We start from the raw sequence: 21,845 nt of genomic DNA on the forward strand, positions 1-21,845 counted from the left end.
GGGTTTGGTATGAGTAATATATTCAATACATTCATATATATCTTATGAGTAAATGAAACTTTTCAAAGTTCACAAGCCTGAGTGGACTCATAAATTCTTATGCAGTATAGGGTAGAGAACCTAAGTAATTTGGAAAGTTTCTCCTGATCATTTTACAAAGAAGCCTGCTCACCACCAAGAATAACTCAACTCAACCAGCTCTCACATCCCTTCACATACAATTGCAAGATCTCGCAAATAAACATACAGGACTTAAAGTTAAATAGAAATTTCAGATAAATAATGAATAACTTCTGTAGTCTAAGAATATAGCATGCAATGTTTAGTTGTTTTAGTTTATAGAAAGATAACCATAGAAGTCTAACCAGTAGCTTAGATAGATGGTTTTTTGTTTTGTTTTGTTTTGTTTTGGCCAGTCCTGGGCCTTGGACTCAGGGCCTGAGCACTGTCCCTGGCTTCTTCCCGCTCAAGGCTAGCACTCTGCCACTTGAGCCACAGCGCCGCTTCTGGCCGTTTTCTGCATATGTGGTGCTGGGGAATCGAACCTAGGGCCTCGTGTATCCCAGGCAGGCACTCTTGCCACTAGGCTATATCCCCAGCCCCTAGATAGATGGTTTAGGGCCAGATAGAAGCACTTTGAAATTGGCCCAGATTTTTTTTTGGTGGTGGTGGTCATAGGGCTTGCACTCTGAGCCTGGATGTTGTCCCTGAGCTCTTATTGCTCAAAGCTAGCATTCTATCACAGCTCCATTTCTGGGCTGTCTTTGAACTGTGATCCTTAGATCACAGCCTCCTGAGTAGCTAGGATTACAGGTGTGAGCCACCAGAGCCCAGCACTAGTCCAGATTTAATAATCACACAGATAATCTGGGTTTGAGTTTTGACCCTGAGTATGTGATCTGAGAAAATTGTTCAGCTTTCTGGGCTCCATAACTATCATGGCTACCAAGCAGATAGGGGTTGGTGAGAATATTAGAGACAATACCAGCATGATGTTTAGCACGTAGTAGATATTTAAAAATATTTAAGTATTATTACTATGGTATATTGGATCAGTGGGTTTGAAGAGAAAAATTCGGTGTCAATGAGACCTTTATGGACTCACTGTTAACGACTATATTGAAATAGAAGCCCGAAATAACCAAGATTATAGTTTGTAGTTCTAGGTAGGTCTGGGCAAAGCTAGAATGAATGCTGACCTTTCATCAAACAGTACTTCTATGTCTTTGGAAATAAAACCACCTTAGAAATCAATAAATTATCCAGAATAAATAAAGGAAGGAAGTGTTTCATTTCATCCATTATGAAACTTCATTCACTTAACTGACTCTTCTGATGTCAAAGATAAATATTTGCTCAAGTTTTATGCACAGAAGTAGGGCCCATTACCAGACCAATGTTTTATCACTCTTCTAGGTTAAAGGCATTCTTTGTTTCTAGATCTGTGGTTATTTAATTTTTTGTAGTTTACTTTATTGTTTTTTTTCTCAAATTTTTATTATCAAACTGACGTACAGACAGGTTACTTTATTGTTATTTTAGAGGTGATATACAGTGGGGTTACTTTTTCATACATCCGGAAATAAGTACATTTCCTTTTGCATAGTGTCATCTGTTCCTTCATTTTCTCCCATTCCCCCTCTGTTGTTATTTTCTTGACATATTTAGTATATCTTCTTTAGTAAAAGAAAGAAAAAACAGACAGAAATGATGGTTAATGTAATATACAAGTAAATGAAAAGAAAATTTTCGCAACTATCTTTTTGGGTGAAACCTTTACATAAATTTATTATTACATTTGAAGAGGTACGACTGGAAAATAAGCCTAATTTTCAACTGAGTTACTCTGATAGCAAAATACTTCAAGTGTTAAGCCTCTATGGTTATTTCATGGCTTCTCCTGCGCATTTTTATTGGTGAACATATATGATGTTTCAGGCAGTTTTGTAAGTGCTAGGATCATCAGTAAACAGAACAGCCCCAAATCCTTTTACTCACAGAGCTTGCATTCTGTTAGAGACAGACAAATATAGATATGTTAAGTGAATTAATTGGGATATCGATAATGCTATGGGAAGAGAAAAGGAAATATATATATATTGCAATGTGAATGGCTGGGGTAGCACTTTTAAATAGCATGGTAACAGTGGGCCTGTCAAGGTGGCATTTGAGGAGGGAGAAATGACAGAATAGTGGCCATTGCCACTAACTGTCAATCAAGACCTGTCTGTGCTTCAAGTTCTATCTCTGTGAAAGACACAGTTACTAAGTGTTCCTGTTTAGAGTCATCAGGGCTGCATGAAAAATGCTGACCACAGCACTTGGCATATAGGAAGTACTAACTAAATATTACTTGTAGAAAAGCTTAATAGTTTGAAGAATTCGATATTGTGGAAAATCAGTTTTGAGGTATGTTTGTAATGTACATTTTGTATTGAAAACGTATTTTTTTGGGGGTGCATGTTCGCGCACACACACACACACACATACACCTATCCTGGGGCTTGAACTCAGGACCTAGGTGCTGTTCCTGAGCTTTATTGCTCAAGGCTAGCACTTTACCACTTGAGCCAGAGCTTCACTTCTTGCTTTTTAGTGGTTCATTGGAGAGAAGAGTCTCCTGCTCAGGCTGGCTTTGTACTGTGATCCTCAGATCTCAGTCTCCTAAGTAACTAGGATTTACAGGCTTGAAAACCTACTCAAACTTTTTTGTGTGTGCTGGTCCTGGGTCTTGAACTCAAGACTTAGACATTGTCCCTGAACTTTTTTGCTCAAGGCTAGCACTCTACCAGTTGAACCACAGTTCCACTTCCAGCTTCTCTGATAGTTAGTTGGAGATAAAAGTCTCACAAACTTTCCTGCCTGGACTGGCTTTGAACCATGATCCTCCTGTAGCTAGGATTGCCGGCGTGAACCACCAGTGCCTATATTTGAACAAAAGCCATCTTGAAGCCTGGTAAGCAGTCTCCAAGCTGCTCCCCAGTGACCTCTGTCTCTAAGTATTCACACCTTCCATTGTCTCCTTCCATTGTACCACAGTTGGGTTGTGTGACCATAGCATATGTCAGAGGTGATGGTGTTATAAAAGACACTGCAGCTACCATTCCCTTGGCTTCCATTTTTGCTCTCACATCCTCTCAGCAATTGGAAAGCCAGCTCTGAGCCCTAAGCAGCCTCATGGAGAGGTCTTTTTGCAGAGGTTCACATAGTGAGTCTTTTGTTAACAATAATGGGAGTCCAAGCCTTTCCTGGAGATAGATCTACCAGGCCTGCCCAACCTCCTGCAGTCTCGTGAGAAGCCTTGAGTCAGAAACATTTAACTAGGCAGTGAAGATTCTCAACCCTGAGAATTCTGTGAGCTGATAGGTGTTTTCCGGGGCTGATAAGTTTGGGGTTCATTTGTTTTTTTCACTAATAGATTATGTACATGTCTAATTAACTTGGGAATATAAAGAATGTATGGGACCTAACTCTAGTTCTATACCTTTTGGATTATGTTTTCTGCTCTTGACATGACTAGGGTCTGAATTCAGGGCCTTGTGTTTGACAAGCAGGAACTCTACCATTTGAACCACATGTCCAGGACAACTTTTGATTTATTCTTTGGTGGTATTAGGATTTGAACTCAAGGCTTAATATTTTATATCTCTGAACCACCCTTCCCTTTTTTGCTGGTTATGCTTGAGGTAGGTTTTTGTTTCTTGCCAAGGGATGTGTCTGGATCCTGACCCAACTGTTTTAGGTTTTTCATACTTTCTGGGATGGCAGGTTCAAGACTTGTGTCCAGCTTCTCTTGGCTAAGATGAATTCTTGCAGATTTTTCTGCTAAGATTGTGTCCTGAAACTGTGATCCTCCCAATTGTAGCCTACTAAGTCACTGGGATAATAGGTATGAGCCACCAGCACCTGACTTCTTACTTTTGATATTTAAAGATCATTGCTGATCCTTGATAGTTACAAGCATTCTTTTTTTTTTTTTTTTTTTTTTTCCTATCATGGGCTTGAAGTCAGGGCCAGGGTGCTGTCCATGAGCTTTTATGCTTAAGGTTAGAGCTTTACCACTTTGAGCCATAGCTCTACTTGCTGCTTTTTCTGAGTAGTTAATTGGAGATAAGAGTCTCACAGACATTCCTGCCCAGGCTGGCTTTGAACCACAATCCTCAGACTTAGCCTCCTGAGTAACTAGGATTACAAGCACAAGCCACCAGTGCCTGGCTGGCTACACATCCAATTTTATATGATTGTTGTAACTGTACACACTGTACTTTTTATCTGACTTTTCCCATTAGAATTATTTCATATATGCCAGTGGAACATGTTCTAGTTGGGACCCTGAATGCCCCCCAAAGCCTGATGTGTTGAAAGCTTGGTCTCCAATTTGTGGATCTCTTGGGAGGTGGTAGAAAGTTTTGGTGTAGGGCCTCATTGGAGGAAGTAGGCCAGTGGAGATGTACTCCTGAAGGGGACCTGACAAACCACCCTCTCTCTCTCCCTGCTTCCTGGCCACCATGAGGTAAGCAGCTTTATTCCACCATGTTCTCCACCATGATGCTCAGCCTCACCATTGCCCCGATGCCAAATGATCATCAATTGAAATTTTGGCAACTATGAGCTAAAATAAATTTTTCTTCCTTTAAGTTGATAGTCTCAGGCATTTTGTCACAGTGATGGAAAGCACAAGATTCTTAGCCTTTGTATAGGTTATGTAATATTCTGCCTGATTGCGCTGCTGCACATACCATCTCACAGTCCTTATGATAGGGACTGGATTCATTCCAGGTCTTCAAAATAATAACTGTCACAATAAAATAATTACTTTAAAATATAATTAAAAACAAAGCAAAATACCTGCCAGGGATTGGTGGCTCACGCTTATAATCTTAGGGACTCAGGAGATTGAGATTTGAGGATTGTGGTGCAAAGCCATCCTAGGCAGGAAAGTCTGTAATAATCTTATCTCCAATTAACCACCAGAAAAACAGAAATGATGGTGTGGCTCAAAGTGGTAGAGCACTAGCCTTGAACAAAAATACTCAAGGACAAGGTCCAGACCCTGAGTTCAAGACCCATGACTGACCCAAGCAACCTAAAATCCATGCAGATTAGCAGAACAATGTGTTGAGAGTTAAAAAAAAAAAAAAAAAAAGAGCAAGTCCTTTAGACACATCAAATCCAGACAATCCAGTGGAGCAAGCCTATCTAATATTCACAGACAATAAACAAATATTGTACATATGAAAAGGTTTGATAAGTGAATGACCTTTTGGATGACCTAAGGCAGCCAGGGAAAGGCACTGGGTGAATTTATTTGATTAGATAATAATAGTTCTTTGGAACTCTGTGCGTTTCCTAGAGAAATATCGGAGTGACTGTAGATAATAAAACCTTGAGAGAATCCTATGTATAATTGCCTTGGCTCTGCCTGTCAAAGCACAATCTCAGAGGAGATACTCTTAACCAAAGTCATTGTCCCCAGTAATGACTTTCTGCTCCCTCCCCTCTCACCATTCTCTCCCCCAGCTCTGCCTGTGGTAGTCAGTCTCCCAGTGTATCCAGAAGAAAAAAAGATGACTTAACCTTTCTGTGTTGAAATTCACTAATGTTATACATACCAGGCCTCCTTTAAGAGTAGCATTTGTGAAAATGTCCTTATGCAACCAGATTCTAAGAGCAGAAATTCATAGTCTTTCTGGTGTGGCTTCCTCAACTTGATTGGATCTAGTACTCGACTTTCAGCTTTGTCCAGATGAGGTATTGAGGACCTGCAGATAAGGATGCCATCATTCACCCTTAAAAAATACTCTTGCTGGGGACTGGGAATATGGCCTAGTGGTAAAGTGCTTGCCTCGTATACATGAAGCCCTGGGTTCGATTCCTCACCACCACATATATAGAAAAAGCCAGAAGTGGCGCTGTGGCTCAAGTGGTAGAGTGCTAGCCTTGAGAAAAAAAAGAAGAAGAAGCCAGGGAGAATGCTCAAGCCCTGAGTTCAAGCCCCAGGACTGGCAAAAAAGCAAAAAGTACTCTTACCAGGAATGCTAGCTCATACCTGCAATCCTAGCTACTCAGGAGGCTGAGATCTGAGGATCACAGTTGGAAGCCAGCCAGGGCAGGAGTGTCTGTGAGACACTTCTCTCCTATTAACCACCAGAAAACTGGAAGTGAAGCTGTGGCTCAAAGTGGTAGAGCTTTAGCCTTGAGCTGAAAAAACTCAAACAGCACCCTCATTCCTGTAATCCTAGTGACTCAGGAGGTTGAGATCTGAGGATTGTGACTCCAAGCCATCTTGGGCAGAAATGTCTTTGAGACTTATTTCCCATTAACCACTTGAAAACTGGAAGTAGTGCTTTGGCTTAAAGTGGTAGACCACTAGCCTTGAGCAAAAGAGCTCAGGAACAGCACCCAAGTTCAACCCCTAGCACCTCAAAAAATTGGGTTTTAAAAATAGGTGTATATCTGTGTATATTCGGCTGAAGGGAGCTACATGAAATACACCAAGGGCATTACACATGACTAAGGCCCAAGGCTATATAAATCTGTTGATCTAGATATGCACTGCCCTGGGGCAGGGGTGGGAGTGGTAACTGCACAGTGACAGGTTGCATTGACATCAGCATTCCTTATCAGGTTTCAGCCACAGTAATCCTCTAGGGAATGTGGCAGCCTCCTGCTCCCCTCCTTGACTCCAAGTTCCATGGAAAACTGCTAGCTCCCTCCATCAATCTGCTTCCCTCAGAGAACCTTCATTTCTATCTCTCTCAACTAAAGGTCTGTTTAATGGAGAGGCTCTGGACTCAAAAGAGGGTTCCATTGTTTGGAAACTACTGGGTCGGAGAATGGTGCTATGAGGTCAAGATCACTGGGTTGGGGTTTCCTTGCCAAGAGAGAGGAGGCTTCAGTGACAGTGACTCTGTTCAACCTGTAAGCCCTGACATAATTAAAAACAAATAGAACCAGAACAACCACCACCTAGTGCACACACTGTCCCAGTGAAAGTTATCTGAGCAGAGACCTGGCTGTGCTCTGTGGCTGGACTCCTGCCTCTACCATGGAGCACCGTGGCTTCTTGCAGAGGCAGAACTCTCCCTGATCCCCCAACACCTTCTTTTCCTCTGACTGTTGATTATAATCATGATTTCCTACCTCCCAGGAGAAGTAAATTGATTCTGGAAATGCTCACTGTCCAGTGCTCACAATACACAGAAGTAAGTGTAAGCAATTACTAAAATTATTGTTTCAATTATAGTAACACTATATCATTTAAACCAAACTCTGTGTGTGTGTGTGTGTGTGTGTGTGTGTGTGTGTGTGTGTGTGTACAGAGGCAGAGTAAGCCCTCAACAAATATTTGGTAAATAAATAAAATTCCAAGTAAAGTGGGCCTGCTTGTACACCTAATCTCTTCACTTAGGATCCTGGTATAGAATATCATACATCTTTTGAATGTGCTATAAATAGTTTATAACAGCCACAATAATATGATGATTGTAATTATGAATAAGAGAACTCTTAGTACGAATTTCCTGAACTTATGTCATGTCCATCAGCAACACAGAAAAAATTGGCATTCATACACATTTTTTAGCTTAATGAAAACCGAACACTATCTTATTTTTCTTTAATATTTAAAGCAAACAAATCATGTGTCTTTTACCTTTCAATAAGTTAGGTCTTCTTCTCTTTCTACATGTAAATAATAGTTCACTTACTTGTTTTCTGACCAATAAGCTGCTGGATTATTTTGCATACACTTTCTAAGCTTTGTCATGCTTGTTGGCTAGTGAAATCTGAGTTAGGAACTTGGAGATAAAGGAGTGGGACAGGAGATGTAGGCCATTTTCTTCTGCTTTCTCTATTTTACCTTTCTCCAAAGGCAGGCCTCTAGAGCACAGACCAGTCTCCTATACTTAAGTTTTGTAGTATTGACAAATGTTCTTGGTAAAGAAGTATCCCTAGAGGCATAAGACACTGAGCAAGGGTGAGTTAAGGAGGTTTTCCTTCAAAAAATTCAGAGCCCCCAAGGGTTTTCTCAGTTGCTAAAGTATCAGCAGTTCTTAACACTTGACCCACAGTACATACCCTTGCCCCAGGCTACATTTTCTCTGAGAAGACTTACTGTTGTCTCTTGCACACACACACACACACACACACACACACACACACTAAGGTAAAATGAAGAGAATAAAGATCAAAATTAATTCCAGAGTCTGTCCTGTTTCCACTTGTCTCAAAGGTCTGGTTTTACTTTGGGGAACCTCTCTTTTTTAAAAAATCATTTATTTATTTATTTTTGTTGGTCATGGGGCTTGAATTCAGGGCCTGGGCACTGTCCCTGAGCTTCTTTGCTTAAGGCTAGTGCTCTACTCCTTTGAGCTACAGCTCCACTTTCTGTATACTGATGGTTGATGAGCAATCAAAATCATAAGGACATTCCTGCCTGGCTTTGAACCCTGATCCTCAGATGTCATCCTTCTGAGCATCCAAGATTACAGACATGAGCCACTAGCACAGAGTTTTTGGAGACTTCTGGTGTGTTTTCTTGCTCAACCTGACCTATCTCCTTGCTGCCATGAGCCTCCATGGACCTGCAGGGCTTGCTTCTAATACCAGTGGACCAGCTGTAGTATACACAGGGCCTATTCTTGCACAACTCATTTGGGGAGGTTTGATCTCCTTGCTGCAATTCAATGTAAGTATAGTAGGTCATACATGAATCCATTTTACAGACAAGGAAGCTGTCTGCTATGTGTATACAACTCCAAATATGTAGCAGATAACAGATTCTATTACCTAAAGTTGCACTATATTGATGGGCTGGTAACCAAAGCAGTTGCTTTTTAACAGCAAAGCTGGTTCCACATACGGCCATTTTTATTACTCATGTAGTAGATTACTTTAACTGAGTCTTGAGGGAATTGGGCACAGGAAAAATTCGTCTTATGGGAGAGGAGAAAGAGAAGGAGATTCTGCACATGATTCTGACCCTAAACTGCATGTACCATTAGGTCTCTCCTGACGGTATGCCAACAGAAACTTTACATACAAAAATGAGTTTTATGTCAATTCATATTCAACTATTGAACACAACAATGGTGGCAGGAGTGGTGGTACATGCCTGTAACCCCAGCTACTTGGCACGTGAAGGAAGGAGGATTTTGAGTACAAGGCTAGCCTGGGCAAAGTTAATGAGATTATCTCAAAGTTAAAGGAAAGACAAATGAACTAGGGGTATAGCTCAAGTGGTAGAGCCAAACTTTTGGTGCAATGTCCAGGGCCACAAGATAAAAGAAGAAAAAGGAGAGGAAGGAGGAGGTGGAGGAGAAAGTGGTGGAGGGACAGAGGAGGAGAAAAAGGAGGCAAAACTATGAAACTTCAAATTGAAATTTGAAATATGAAAACATCAGTATGGTAGAAAAAAAAATTGTGTGTGTGTGCCAGTCCTGGGGCTTAGACTCAGGGCCTGAGCACTGTCCCTGGCTTCTATTTGCTCAAGGCTACTGCTACAGGGTTGGAGGGAGGGAATGCCTCGTCCCTTCAAGAGTCCACCACGCAGAAACAGTCTCAAGAAAAAAGATGGTCTTATTGGGGAAGCACAAAGTGAACTGACTGGCCAGGGATGCAGCACCAACTTGGGAGCTGAAATTGCACCCCTAAAAAAGCAGGCTGACCGGCCAGGGACACAGTGCAGACTTGGGAGCTAACACTGCGACACCTAACAGTCCTTGAGCTGGGTTTATAAAGGTAAAAGCATAGCACAGATGTAGGGGGTTGACACAGAGGATAGAGCAAGCAACAAACAAGCAAGCCATTTACAGAAGCAGAATTTTGTGGTCAGGGTGACCTAATATTTAACCTCTTTTTAACAATGCTACCATGTTTCCCTAATCAAGATGGAGTCAGCTATACTCCTTACAACAGCTGCCACACTACCACTTAAGTCACAGTGCCACTTCTGGCCTTTTCTGTTTATGTGGCTGGGGCTGAGGAATTGCACCCAGGACTTCATGTATGTTAGGCAAGCACAATTTTTTTTTAATGGAAGATCATTTACTCAGGTATTTGAAAAAGACAAACCTGAACTTAAAGCAAAAACAATAGAAAAATGTTGAAGAATTTTTTTACAGAACCAAGAGAAGTACGGCTCACTTTTAGACAATGGAGTGGGTGAGAAGGGCCCACCCCCTTGTGCTGTCAAAAATCCTGAATTAATTTCTGACTTTCTCACACTTAGCTGTGGAAAGCCTGCTATTGTACTGTTCTTGTAGATAACACAGTTAGTGGCCACATATTTTGTATGTTTGCTAAATGTATTACATGGGGGAGAAAATTGCGGAGAGCCTGAGAGATCACTTTTTACTACATAGCACAATTTAACTGGTGAGCAGAATTGCTCTCCAGTTGGTGATTAGTGTCCTGCTGTGTTTGCGGTAAATTTTTCTGTGCTCAATGAAATAGCATCAGGAGGCAGCTACCACATTATTACAGTAGAACATAGCTAATTGTGCAGTGAGTACTTAATATTGCTCCTTTGCATCTGTTCACATTCCTCTGAACTGCCTATACCACCATGCACAGTCTATGTCTGGGTGAGTAAATGTTGATAATTTTTAATTTTTGTATACATTTCATGGTAATGAATAATAAAGATTATGATCTATATGTGTTTTATGTATTCATGACATACCGACTTTTTCTTGATGTTCTAGGCTGGCTATTACTCTGTTTTATCAAATTGTTACAACTCCATTTATTGATTGATTGATTGGTGATTGATTGTGCCAGTAGTGGGGTTTGAACTCAAGGCTTGGGTGCTGAACTGCTTTTGCCACCAATGCCCTATTTGAAAAATATTATTTTTGAATCTGCATGCGCCAGTAGCTTACACCTGTAATCCTAGTTAGTCAAGAGGCTGAGATCTGAGGATCATAGTTCAAAGCCAGCTGGGGCAGGAAAGCCTCTGAGACTCTTATCTCCAATTAGCCACCAGAAAACCAGAAGTGGCACTGTGGCAAGTAAGCTTAGGAATAGTGCCCAGGCCCTGAGTTCAGGCCCCACTACCAGCAACAGCATGTAAGTAGACTGACAGATCAAACCCTGTGTTGTGTTGTTGAAGAATCTACTATATCTTCTGATTTTAGCTCTTATAAAATGGGAAAAGTAGAAAGTGACAGTTCCAAGGAGTTCAGCTGTTTATGGCAAATGGAAAAGATTACATGACCTGGCTGTGCAGGAGAGGCCAAGACAACAAACTACCTTCTACCCTCCTACAAAACAACTTTCCTCCAAAGCTCAATGGAAAGTGAGATAGCCAAAACATACTGACAGGTAGAATGTTCAGACATCTTATGTAGATAAAAATTGAGAAACAGAAAACAATCTAGTTCCTGCAGACTTAAACAGAATGCTTCCAAATGAAACCAGAGCAACATCAGCAGATATAAATAAAATTCTTGACCACTGTCACTAACAAGTTCATTCTTTTTTTTTTTTTTGCTAGTCCTGGGGCTTGAACTCAGGGCCTATTGAACACTCTTCCTGGCTTCCTTTTACTCAAGGCCAGCACTCTACCACTTGAACCACAGCACCAATTCTGGCCTTTTCTGTTTATGTGGTGCTGATAAATTGAACCCAGGGCTTCATGCATGCTAGGTAAGCACTCTACCACTAAGCCACATTCCCGGCCCAACAAGTTCATTCTTCACAAAACAACTGATTACAGCTATGACTTTAGAATCCCCAAAGTCCCATATTAAACCCATGTCTAGGTCTCTCAAGTAAGCCTCTATCTGCCCAGACAACTCAACCACTGGCCAGTGGTCTCAACAAGATATCCAAGGCCCATCTTCAATGCCTCCCCCCTAAATCAGATAGGATCATATCAAGATATTCAGGACCAAAAAGAAATTTTACTTAAAGAAAAAATAATATGGAATAGGCTATCCTATACTTGAAAGCTAAACTATGGGCTACATTTTATAGCTAAGGATAAGTACTCAAAAAATGTGTATTAGGACTAGAAATTCAAGTGGACTGAAAATTAATGGTTCTTTTATAAAACTGTTTGTGCAAATCTGTTCCTAGTAGCCCAGCTAATAATGTGGTTCATCATTCCCAGATACATACATAACACATACATACAGAAATTGCTTGCTATGATGAGAAGTTATCTCACTATTGAGATGTCTTCATATAAATCCAAGGGCTTCTATATTGACATGTTTGATGATATTCTGCATGTTTTGCTTCAAAGAAGTGTTTCCCTTAGTAAATGATTCAAGAAAATTGTTGCTGTTGCCATTGCCCTCCAATATACTACCTTCATCAATAAACGGTATAATTGAGGAGTGAGGGGTACAGAGTACAAATGTACACTGTAGCCTGATTTCTATTATTAAATAAAAGAAGGAAGGACAAAAGCTCCATATTGTTATGCTTCAACTTATATGAAATGTGCAGAATAGGCAAATTCATAGAGACAGGATATGGATAGTTTTGTGGTTGTCAGGGGCTGGGGGAGGAGAGAGGTGTTGACTGCTAATGGGTATAGGGTTTCTTACTGGGATGATCACATTGTTCTGAGATATGTTAATGGCTTGTAACTTTGTGTGTGTATGAAAGTAATCATTGCATTTGCACTTTAAATGATATGGTGTGTAAATTTTCTTTTAGCTTTTGAAGTGACTACATTTAAAAATGTAAATAAAATGCCAGTACAAACTCGATTCGCTGTTTTCATATATATATATATATATATATATATATATATATATATATATATATTAAGTAGGCTTGCTTCCTTTTGAGCCCTACAAAAATGTAAAGGAGAGAGAGAAGAGTGGGCATGCTGAAAATTCTAGGGTAAGGATGCTTTGAGTGTAGGGGAGTGGGTGGTCCTTGGGCTTGAACTCAGGGCCTGACCACTGTCCTTAAGCTTTTGTGCTCAGGGCTAGTGCTCTGCCACTTGAGCCACAGCTCCACTTCCAGCTTTTGGGTGGCTAATTGGAGATAAGAGTCTCATGGACTTTCCTGCCAGGGCTGGCTTCCAACTGCAATCTTCAGACCTTAGCCTCCTGAGTAGCTAGAATTACAGGACCAAGCCACTAGTACCTGCTTGGAGGTCACTTTTTTTTTTTTTTTAAGTGCAGGAACATCCCCATACCCTCTGATCCTCCACTTCTCACAATAAGAACTAATTACCCCTTTCCCTTGAATGGTGAATTTTAGAAAACAGCTACTGAATCCAAACGCCCTATTACACAGATGACAAAACCCACACCCAGAGGGGAGTTTGCAAAGAGGCTCTGAACTGGGATTTCTCGCCAGACTTAATTTGGGCTGCCCTTTGCTTATCTTAACAGTCAGGGTCCATCAGCTTCAGGAATTCGCAGGTGTGCTTCTTGGTGAATTGTGAGGAAAGAGTGATTCACAGCCCCTTCTCCCCAGGGGTGAGCGTTTCGCTTCCTGACTTCGTGGTGATTCTTCCCTTAACCACACTTACAAAAAGGTGTGTGTGTGTGTGTGAAAGATCAGATGCGTTTGGCTGGGCAGGAGGGCTCTGAGACACCCCCTCCCCCACACCCAGAGAAGTAGTGATTGGAGACCTAGTACATTTGTCCTGAATTTTATAAAGTAGATTCTCCAGTCGGCGTGGATTGAAGCCAATCTCAATTTCAAAGACTCAGACTTCAATCCCACAGTCTTTACTCCTCGCGATCTACGGCGGGGGGCGGGGGGGGGGCGCGGCAAAACCCAGCGTTCAGAGCCGGACTGACTTCCTAGTTGCAACCACAATCCCGCAGCTGGGCGCAGCGTCACCTTTAGAGTCCCTGGAACACCCGCACCCTCTGCACACCAGGACTCTTTGCCACTGAGGTTTGGGACCCGCAGCCCAGCCGGATGGAACGCACCGAGTGCGGTTGGGTGTCCAGGGTGTCGGGAGGTTTGGGGACACCCCAGTGCTTGCTAGTCCTGCACACAACCGCTCCAGGGTCTCCCTTCTCACTCCAGGCAGAAAGTTTTTGGTAGTATGGAGGGACCGACAGCACAAGTATTGGGGGTGCTAATTGTGCCTACACGCGCGCGCCCAGCTTCCTTCCCGGTACGAGATGATAACCCAAAAGGCGGGGATGAGGGCGGGGTGGGGTAGTGAGTGCAAGCCAGGGGGCGAAGCCGCAGAGCACCGGGAGGTGTGCAAAGGTTCGGGGCCCGACTGGTGAGGTCGGTGCACCGCGCAGGCGCAGTGAGGCTCGCCCTCCGGCTGCCTTTGCCAATACAAAGACAGCATATGCTCTCGCAAAGCCAGGCTTCCTCCAGGACCGACCCACGCTTCCCGCTCGCTCTGCTGCGATCCGGGTAGCAGCAACCGTCGTCTCCCACTCAGAGCCTGGGGCTTGCCAGTCTCCCCTAGCTGCTTCCCGGTCCTTCGCGGTGCTTGCAATGTGGGTCCCAGGCAGCAACGAACTTCTGGGTTTAATTCCGGCGCTGCCCACGGCGGCAGGCTCCGCCCCCTCCGCATGGCCACACCCCCGCTGCCAGGCTCAGCTCCTTATGGTCCCGCCCCTCCATATGGCTTAGCTCCTTGTGCCTCCGCCCCTCCTCCAGGTGGCCCCGCCCCTTAATGAGGCCCCGCCCCTCCGCTCGTCCCCGACCCCTCCAGCTCCGGGAGCCGCGGCCGAGGAGCCTGGGAGCTTCCAGCCCTGCGCGGCTGGTTGGGATCAGCGGCTGGAGGTGAGTGGCGCCTGGGGCTGTGCTGCACCCCTTTCCTAGGCAGGAGAGGCCCGGGGACGACCAGGCTCCAATCCTTGCCCCAGGTCGGCCCCCACAGCCAGCCCAGCAAACTTGGCGCGCAGTGGGGGGCGCAAAGTGGCGGTGGACCAGGACTGTCCCCGGGGGCTCCTTCCCGCTGGACAGGGGTCACCCCGGCGATCGGGGAAGGGGCTCGAGTCGTGGCTTCGCCTCGGTGGCGGCCCCCGTGTTTGGCGATCGCTGGGGCAACGGGTCTCTGAGCGAGCGCCGTGCCTCAGACTTGGGGCAGCGCGCGGGAGGGCGCGGGCGCCTCCTGACCCCGCACCGGGCGCAATTGCCGGCCCCGGGCTGCCTCTGGAGCCGAGGTTGGGGTGCAGACCCTTTCCGGAGACGTCTCTCCGTTGAGGTCGGTGGTCGGCACCGCGAGGGACAGTGGCGGTGGGCCAGGACCCCTTTATCCGCCGTCCTGGAGCGGCAGGTGGCCGGCCTCGGGTCTCCGAGCGGACTCGGAGATGGCTCCGGCCGGGGTGGCCGGGGCCCGGCGGTGGGGGAGGGGCGTGGCCGCTGGCGGCGCGCTGGGCCTTTGGGGACCCCCACCTGTCCCGGACTACGTGGGTTTCGGCGGTGTCGGGTCGTGGGGAGGGTTTCAGCGTTCTTGAGCGGACTTGATCCCCGGAAGCCCCCTGTTCTTGTCACTTAGGCAGACAACGCGGGGAGCTCTGCGAGGGTTCCCGGCCCGCCCGCTTCCCTCGACTGCTACCCCCACCCCCCACCCCCACACCCGGGTTTCCCCAGGAACTTCTAGAGGCAACTTTTTCGTGGTTGATCCGGCAGGTTTGGCAGAGCTGAGCTGCACCAGGGGTGAAACCGGTGAAAGCTTTGGTCTTGCAAACGCTATCCACCATCTATGGCGTCCCCCCTCCCACCCCGCCTCAGCGCCGGCGTTTTCTGCACGTCGTCTCCACCCTGGGTCAGCGCATCATATTCATTAATGAGTTATCCTATAGGACCCAGATTCTCTAAAACGAACCCTGGCCCCGACTTCACCCCCCCACCCCCCACGTTATATGAGCTGAGTAGAAATCAGGACTTTATTGCTTATTTTCAGTTCATGATGAGTTCATTCAATTCGATTTTTAGATGGCACTCCGTTGTTCAATCTCCTTGCTTCTGCTTACATCCAAGTCTCTGCTAAAATGTTGGACATATCCCTGTTTTATTTAAAAATTGGAGATGTAATAATAAACCTACAATTATCCTCTTAAAGTGCACAACTCACTAGTTTCAGTGCGTTCACCAAGTTATAGAATTATCAAATCTAATTCATAATATTTTATTACTCCCTTCCGCCCCAAAGAAAGCAACGCCACCACCCTCACTAATCTTTTCTCCATCGCTGTCTCCCTTATTGTAAAGTAGCTACTTGGGAGAGAGACTGAGGGAGTAAAGAGCTGATTAGCTTTGGTCGTTTTACTGTTTTTAGTTTGGGGAAAGGTGGTGAACCCAGATCTGTGGGGAAGTTAAAAAGTATAAGGGTGCAGGAGCCACTCGCTCACCATGGAATGATAATTTCTCCCTTAAAGATATGCAAGTTGGAACTACTTGGGAGGCTGAGGAAATGGGGGAAGGGAAGGTCAGCAAGTTGGGGGGAGGGAATTCCAGAGATCTTTTCTCTACCAGACACTGGGCTAGGTACATTGCACCTGTCATCCCAGCAACAATGGGAAAAGTGCAAATAGAGTTGTAGTTCCCTCATAGAGAGACCCTATCTTGAAATAACCAACACAAGAAAAGGGGTCAGCAGAATGGCTTGAGCCATCAAGCACCAGTTTAGCAAGCTGCAGGGTCTGGAGTTCAAGTCCAAATATTGCAAAAAACAAAACAAGATACTCCACCTTAGCAACACATACAAAATTAGGACTGCATTTTATCACTTAGGGCTGGGGCTGCATCTGTAAATAGGTGGGTTTTTCTCCCCTCTCCTTGGGATGATCCCCTGGCTTCAAGCGTAGAGTTCTACCACCTGCCCTTAACAGTAGCTTTTTTTTTTTTTTTGTAAAGAGGTATTGATACATTTTTTTGGGGGGGGGGGCAGTCCTGGGCCTTGGACTCAGGGCCTGAGCACTGTCCCTGGCTTCTTCCCGCTCAAGGCTAGCACTCTGCCACTTGAGCCACAGCGCCGCTTCTGGCCGTTTTCTGTATATGTGGTGCTGGGGAATCGAACCTAGGGCCTCGTGTATCCGAGGCAGGCACTCTTGCCACTAGGCTATATCCCCAGCCCCCCTGGCTTCTTCTTGCTCAAGGCTAGCACTCTGCCACTTGAGCCACAGCACCACTTTTGGCTGTTTTCTATATATGTGGTGCTGGGGAATCGAACCCAGGGCCTCATGTATACGAGGCAAGCACTCTTGCCACTAGGCCATATCCCCAGCCCCGGTATTGATACATTTTTTTAGACCAGGTTCATTTAATGAGTATCAACATCTGTTCACAAATAGTCCCAGGTGTTGATGATGCTCCTGCCTTAACCTGCTCATCTAGGAGACAGAGAAGGGAAAGGTCTGGGTGGAGGGAATGCAAGGAATTAGGGAGGATGGGTGCTTGTAGGAATTGGGGTTGTTTGGTAACTGTAAGAGAGCAGATTTCAAAAACAGTAACAAGAACAAACAGTTCAGCTGGCTTTTGTTGGATTATTTGTGTATGGTTTTAAAGTCAGTTTTAGTGAGCAGAGTTGAGGATTTCCAAATCATGCCTCAATCACCACACTTCTCATGCACCCTGAATCATTTAAAGTCATCAACTTGGTTTCAAGCATTACAGGAAATGTTATGCCTGTTACATAGACAAGTTCAAAACTTGAAATCTACCAAATGTACCGATTTCAAGTGTACAATGTGACAAATTGTCATAAAAGCCTGTATAGAGTAGTCAGATCAAGAAACAAGTCAGCCCTGCAGAAGACCCCCTTAATTTGCTTTGTAGTCACTGCCATCTGCCCAATAACCCCTTTGCCAGCCATAGGTAAGTTTTGCATGTTTTCATGCTGTATAGACCTGGAATCACATGGTATATAAGTTGGGGGTATTTTGTTAGATTAAGCTGTGTTGTGAGACTCATTTGTGTTGGCTGGTTGTGGCTGTAGTTCATTTTCATGGCCATGTGTTATTCTGTTGTGTGATTATATCAAAGTTTATCCATTCTAGGGTTAAAAGACATTTGAGTGGTTTGCAATTTGTCTGTAACAAATAGGACTTGGAATATGCATGCATGTATATGTGCACAGTTGTGTTTACTATCTACTTAGGAGTAGAATTTTGGATTCAAATATTTAGGTTAGAAGATGATGTAAAAGTAAGTTTTCTGCTGGGTGCTAGTGGCTCATGCTTGTAATCCTAGCTATTCAGGAGGCTGAGATCTGAGGATCATGGGTCAAAGCTAGCTTGGGCAGAAAGAAGTCCCCATGAGATTCTTATCTCCAATTTAACTACTCAAAAAACCAGAAATGGCTCTGGCTCAAAGTGGCAGAGCACTGGTAGCCTGAGCAAAAGAGCTCAGAGACAGCCAGTGCCCAGGCCCTGAGTTCAAACCCCACAATGACCAAAAAAAAAGTAGGTTTCCCAAGTGGCTTTTTAGGTCACACTTTCTGCTGCAGTGTGCTGAATTCTGTCCTAGCTTTCTGAAACAGCAAAGGTAGGGCCGGTCTGCATCAGTGATTCTGTGTTGTTCATAGAAGTCACAAGTCTCAATTTGCTCTTGTTTCTGAACACTGTATCTTAATGTTACTTCAGTCTCCACTGCAACACCCTTGTGGGTGTGCCTTCATGTGGCATTAATGAAACAATCATCGGGAAAGTGTCATTTTTGGAATTAGTTATTATCTATTGGAAATAATCTTTGTGCATATACACTCTTCTCTATTGTTTGAATATCGCATAGTCTAGGGCTTCTTTTTTAGTGGACCTAGATATTTATTGTTACACTGCTGCCTGAAAACTTAAATTGTCCTTGAGTCTAGTATGGACTTGATTAACATGTCTTCAGGTTGCCAACAGTAACCTAAATCACATTTCTGAAAATAATCATAAGGATGACCCTGATATCTTCTTTATAATTACAAAAGCATAAAATGAACTTTGGTTTCCTTCCCCCCTTTTTTAAAACAACCCTATGAAGTTTTTCTTTATGTAATAATTTTGACAAAGGTACTAAGCCAGGAGCTTTAGGGAATAAAAGAGGGATCATATTAATAAGTTGTTTTTGTTGTTTCTGTTCAGAAATTACATATAAAATTTAAAATAACAGCTAGACAAAACATTTCTTGACAAAAAAGAATTTAGCTTATTCAATAAAGGTTGTACTTGTTTGAGTTCTGCATCATGAGTTTTTGTTTGGCTTGGACTCTGGGCCTGAGCACTGTCCCTGGCTTCTTTTTGCTCAAGGCTAGCACTCTGCCACTTGAGCCACAGCGCCATTTCTGGCCGTTTTCTGTGTATGTGGTGCTGGGAAATTGAACCCAGGGCCTCATGTATACTAGGCAAGCACTCTTGCCACTAGGCCATATCCCCAGCCCAGCATCATGAGTTTTTGTTGTTGTTGTTTTGTTTTACCTGTCTGGATGCTCAAGTGCCTTCTAGCTACTTAGGAGGCTAAGATCTGATTATTGCAGTTCAAAGCCAGCCCAGGCGGGAAAGTCTGTGAGGTTCAAATTTCCAATTAATCACCAAAATGCCAGAGCTGGGACTCAAATGGCAGAGTGCTAGCCTAGAGTGAAAAAAGTTAGGGCCTGTGCCCAGGCCCTGAGTTCTGGACCCCCCCCCCACACACACACAGAGGGAGGGGGAGAGAGAAAGAGAGAGAGAGAGAAAGAGAGAGAGAGAGTGAGAGAGAGAGAGGAGAGGAATGTACCTTCTCAAAAAAATATAACTTGGGCTGTGCTTTGGGGAGTCCTTAGAAGTTGAATGGGGAGCACATTTCCCCGGGGAGATGTTAGCCATGTCTTGGTGGAACCCCATTCACCTCTGGACAGTGGGAGAGATGAGGACTCCCTTGCTGTCTCCTTCTGGAAGATAGCAACTAACTTAAAGGCAGGCAAAGAACCCCTTGCAGCATTGAAAAGCTGCTTTGCCTCTGTGAGTTGGCATTACGGGTTTGATTGCAAACACTTGGCAGGGGTTAGGAGGCAGAAAGCTGCTGCTTAGCTTGGCTGTGGCTCTTTACCTCCTCCTCCTTCCTGTCAGATGAAATTCAACAAAAATTTCTCTAATAGGAAGCCTGCTGCAGGAGCCTTCATTTAGAATAAGCCCATGTCTGTTAGCTGCAGCCAGCAGTGATGTGCGAGGCTCTGGTGGGAGATTTCAGAGTAGACCCTGAAAGATCATAGCAGATAGCAAATAGAAGATATTACTTGGGGTTGGAGGCATGGCTTAGTTGGTAGAATACTAGCCAATGAGCAAAATCAACAGGCATGAATTCGCGTCCCAGTCTCAGACACCCCCCCCCCCCCATCCCATAGAAAGGAAGATAATACTGCCACATGGGTGAAGCTACCTGGTATCCATCCCAGTGACCCATTCTGGCTTCAGAGAAATTAATGTCAAGTTAAGAAATCTGGGTGACATTTAGCGGGACTGGGTTTAGAAATGTGCATAGGTGGAGAATATGGAGCACTATTGCCTTTAGCCAATAGCTTTAGGAAAAGTAAGGTAGTTGGAAATGCTTGACACTTAATAGCCTGGCTGGTCACATGCTTGGCGACCCAGGTGAATGGTAATTTGAGATTGTATCCTTTATCCGTGGTATTGTGACTGCCAAGTCAGCCTGGTGATCATTGTGTAAATATTATAGCTCTGGACTCAGGCTAGCTGATTAGAACCCAGGATCTAGGGCTTGCTGTGTGATCCTTTGCAGTTTACCTAACTTCACTGTGCCTCAGTTTCCCATCTATGAAACAGGGATTGTTAGCCTCGTATGAGGATGTAGGTCTGTAATCTCATTTACTCAGGATACTGAAGCAGGATTCAGAGTGCAAGGTCAGCTTGGATGACACAGAGAGACACTTGTCTCAAAAAAAAAAAAGCACGGTGGTGGTGGCTCATAGTTGTAACACGAGGCTACTCAGGAGGCTGAGATCTGAGGATTGTGGTTCAAAGCCAGCCTGGGCAAAAAAAGTCCCTGTGAGATTCTTATCTCCATTTAACCACCAGAAAACTGAAAGTGGCACTGTGGCTCAAAGTGGTAAAGCTCGAGGCTTGAGCAAAAGAGCTCAGGGATGGAGTCCTGGCCCTGAGCTTAAGCCCCATGACTGACTAAAAAAAAAATCCCAGAATAATAAAGCACCTCCAGGCATAGGGTTTACTGTGAGAGTTGAAAACAACTCTAGGGCTTGAGTTCATAGCAGACGAGCCCAGCATGATGGACATTTAAAACAGTTGCCCTGTGGTTGGCTATTTCTTCTTCCTTGCAAAGTTTTCAATGTGGTTAAATGAAAACATTAAAATCTAAAACCCACCTTTCCTCTCTAATCCCCCTCAGCCATACCTGTTTAATTGTGGTAACTGCAAATGTCTGTTTTGAGGCTCTTTTACTAGCTTATTATGATAACACATTACCCCTCCCCCAAAGTTAGAGGCTTAAAAATAGGTATGGATTCTGGGGTTCAGGGATTTCCCCAGGGTGTGGCTGGACCACTGCTCCTTTCGTGCTTGCTGAAGCCACCCAGTGGTTCCCAGCTACTGTGCTTACAGAGTGCAAGAACATTTTCCCTCCAGGTCTTGTGTCTTAAAAGGGCAGCCAGAGGGCTGTGTAAAGACCAGAACATGTAACCATGGCGGCCTCCTTTGTCTTCATGGTGATATCTGGTGGCTTAGATAGTTGGATTTCTTACATTCCAGCAACCCCCCCCCCCCACATATTCATCCTGGTTTTCCAGAGAGAAAGAGATTTAAAAAATTATGAATTGGGTGTCTCACTCAAATTTGGAGACTGTCTAGACTAACGTTTGCACTATATGCCTACAGGAGACTAGGAGAGCCCACAATACAAGTAAAAACCAAACAGGGCCCAGTGCCATGGCTCACATCTGCAACCTTAGCTACTTGAGA

General features: G+C 44.3%; 1 protein-coding gene across 1 annotated transcript in view; it reads left to right on the forward strand.

Annotated features, from left to right (window-relative positions):
* The first annotated feature begins 14,636 nt into the window (after positions 1-14,636).
* The window catches only part of Kank1 (KN motif and ankyrin repeat domains 1), a 188,118-nt gene continuing 180,909 nt past the window's right edge, over positions 14,637-21,845 (forward strand). Inside the window, exon 1 of the mRNA XM_048333033.1 lies at positions 14,637-14,727. The gene's annotated coding sequence lies outside the window, so the exon portion shown is untranslated. The remainder of the gene's footprint in view (positions 14,728-21,845) is intronic.

This window comes from Perognathus longimembris, chromosome 1, assembly GCF_023159225.1.
Source record: "Perognathus longimembris pacificus isolate PPM17 chromosome 1, ASM2315922v1, whole genome shotgun sequence".
In the NCBI taxonomy this organism is placed as follows: domain Eukaryota; kingdom Metazoa; phylum Chordata; class Mammalia; order Rodentia; family Heteromyidae; genus Perognathus; species Perognathus longimembris.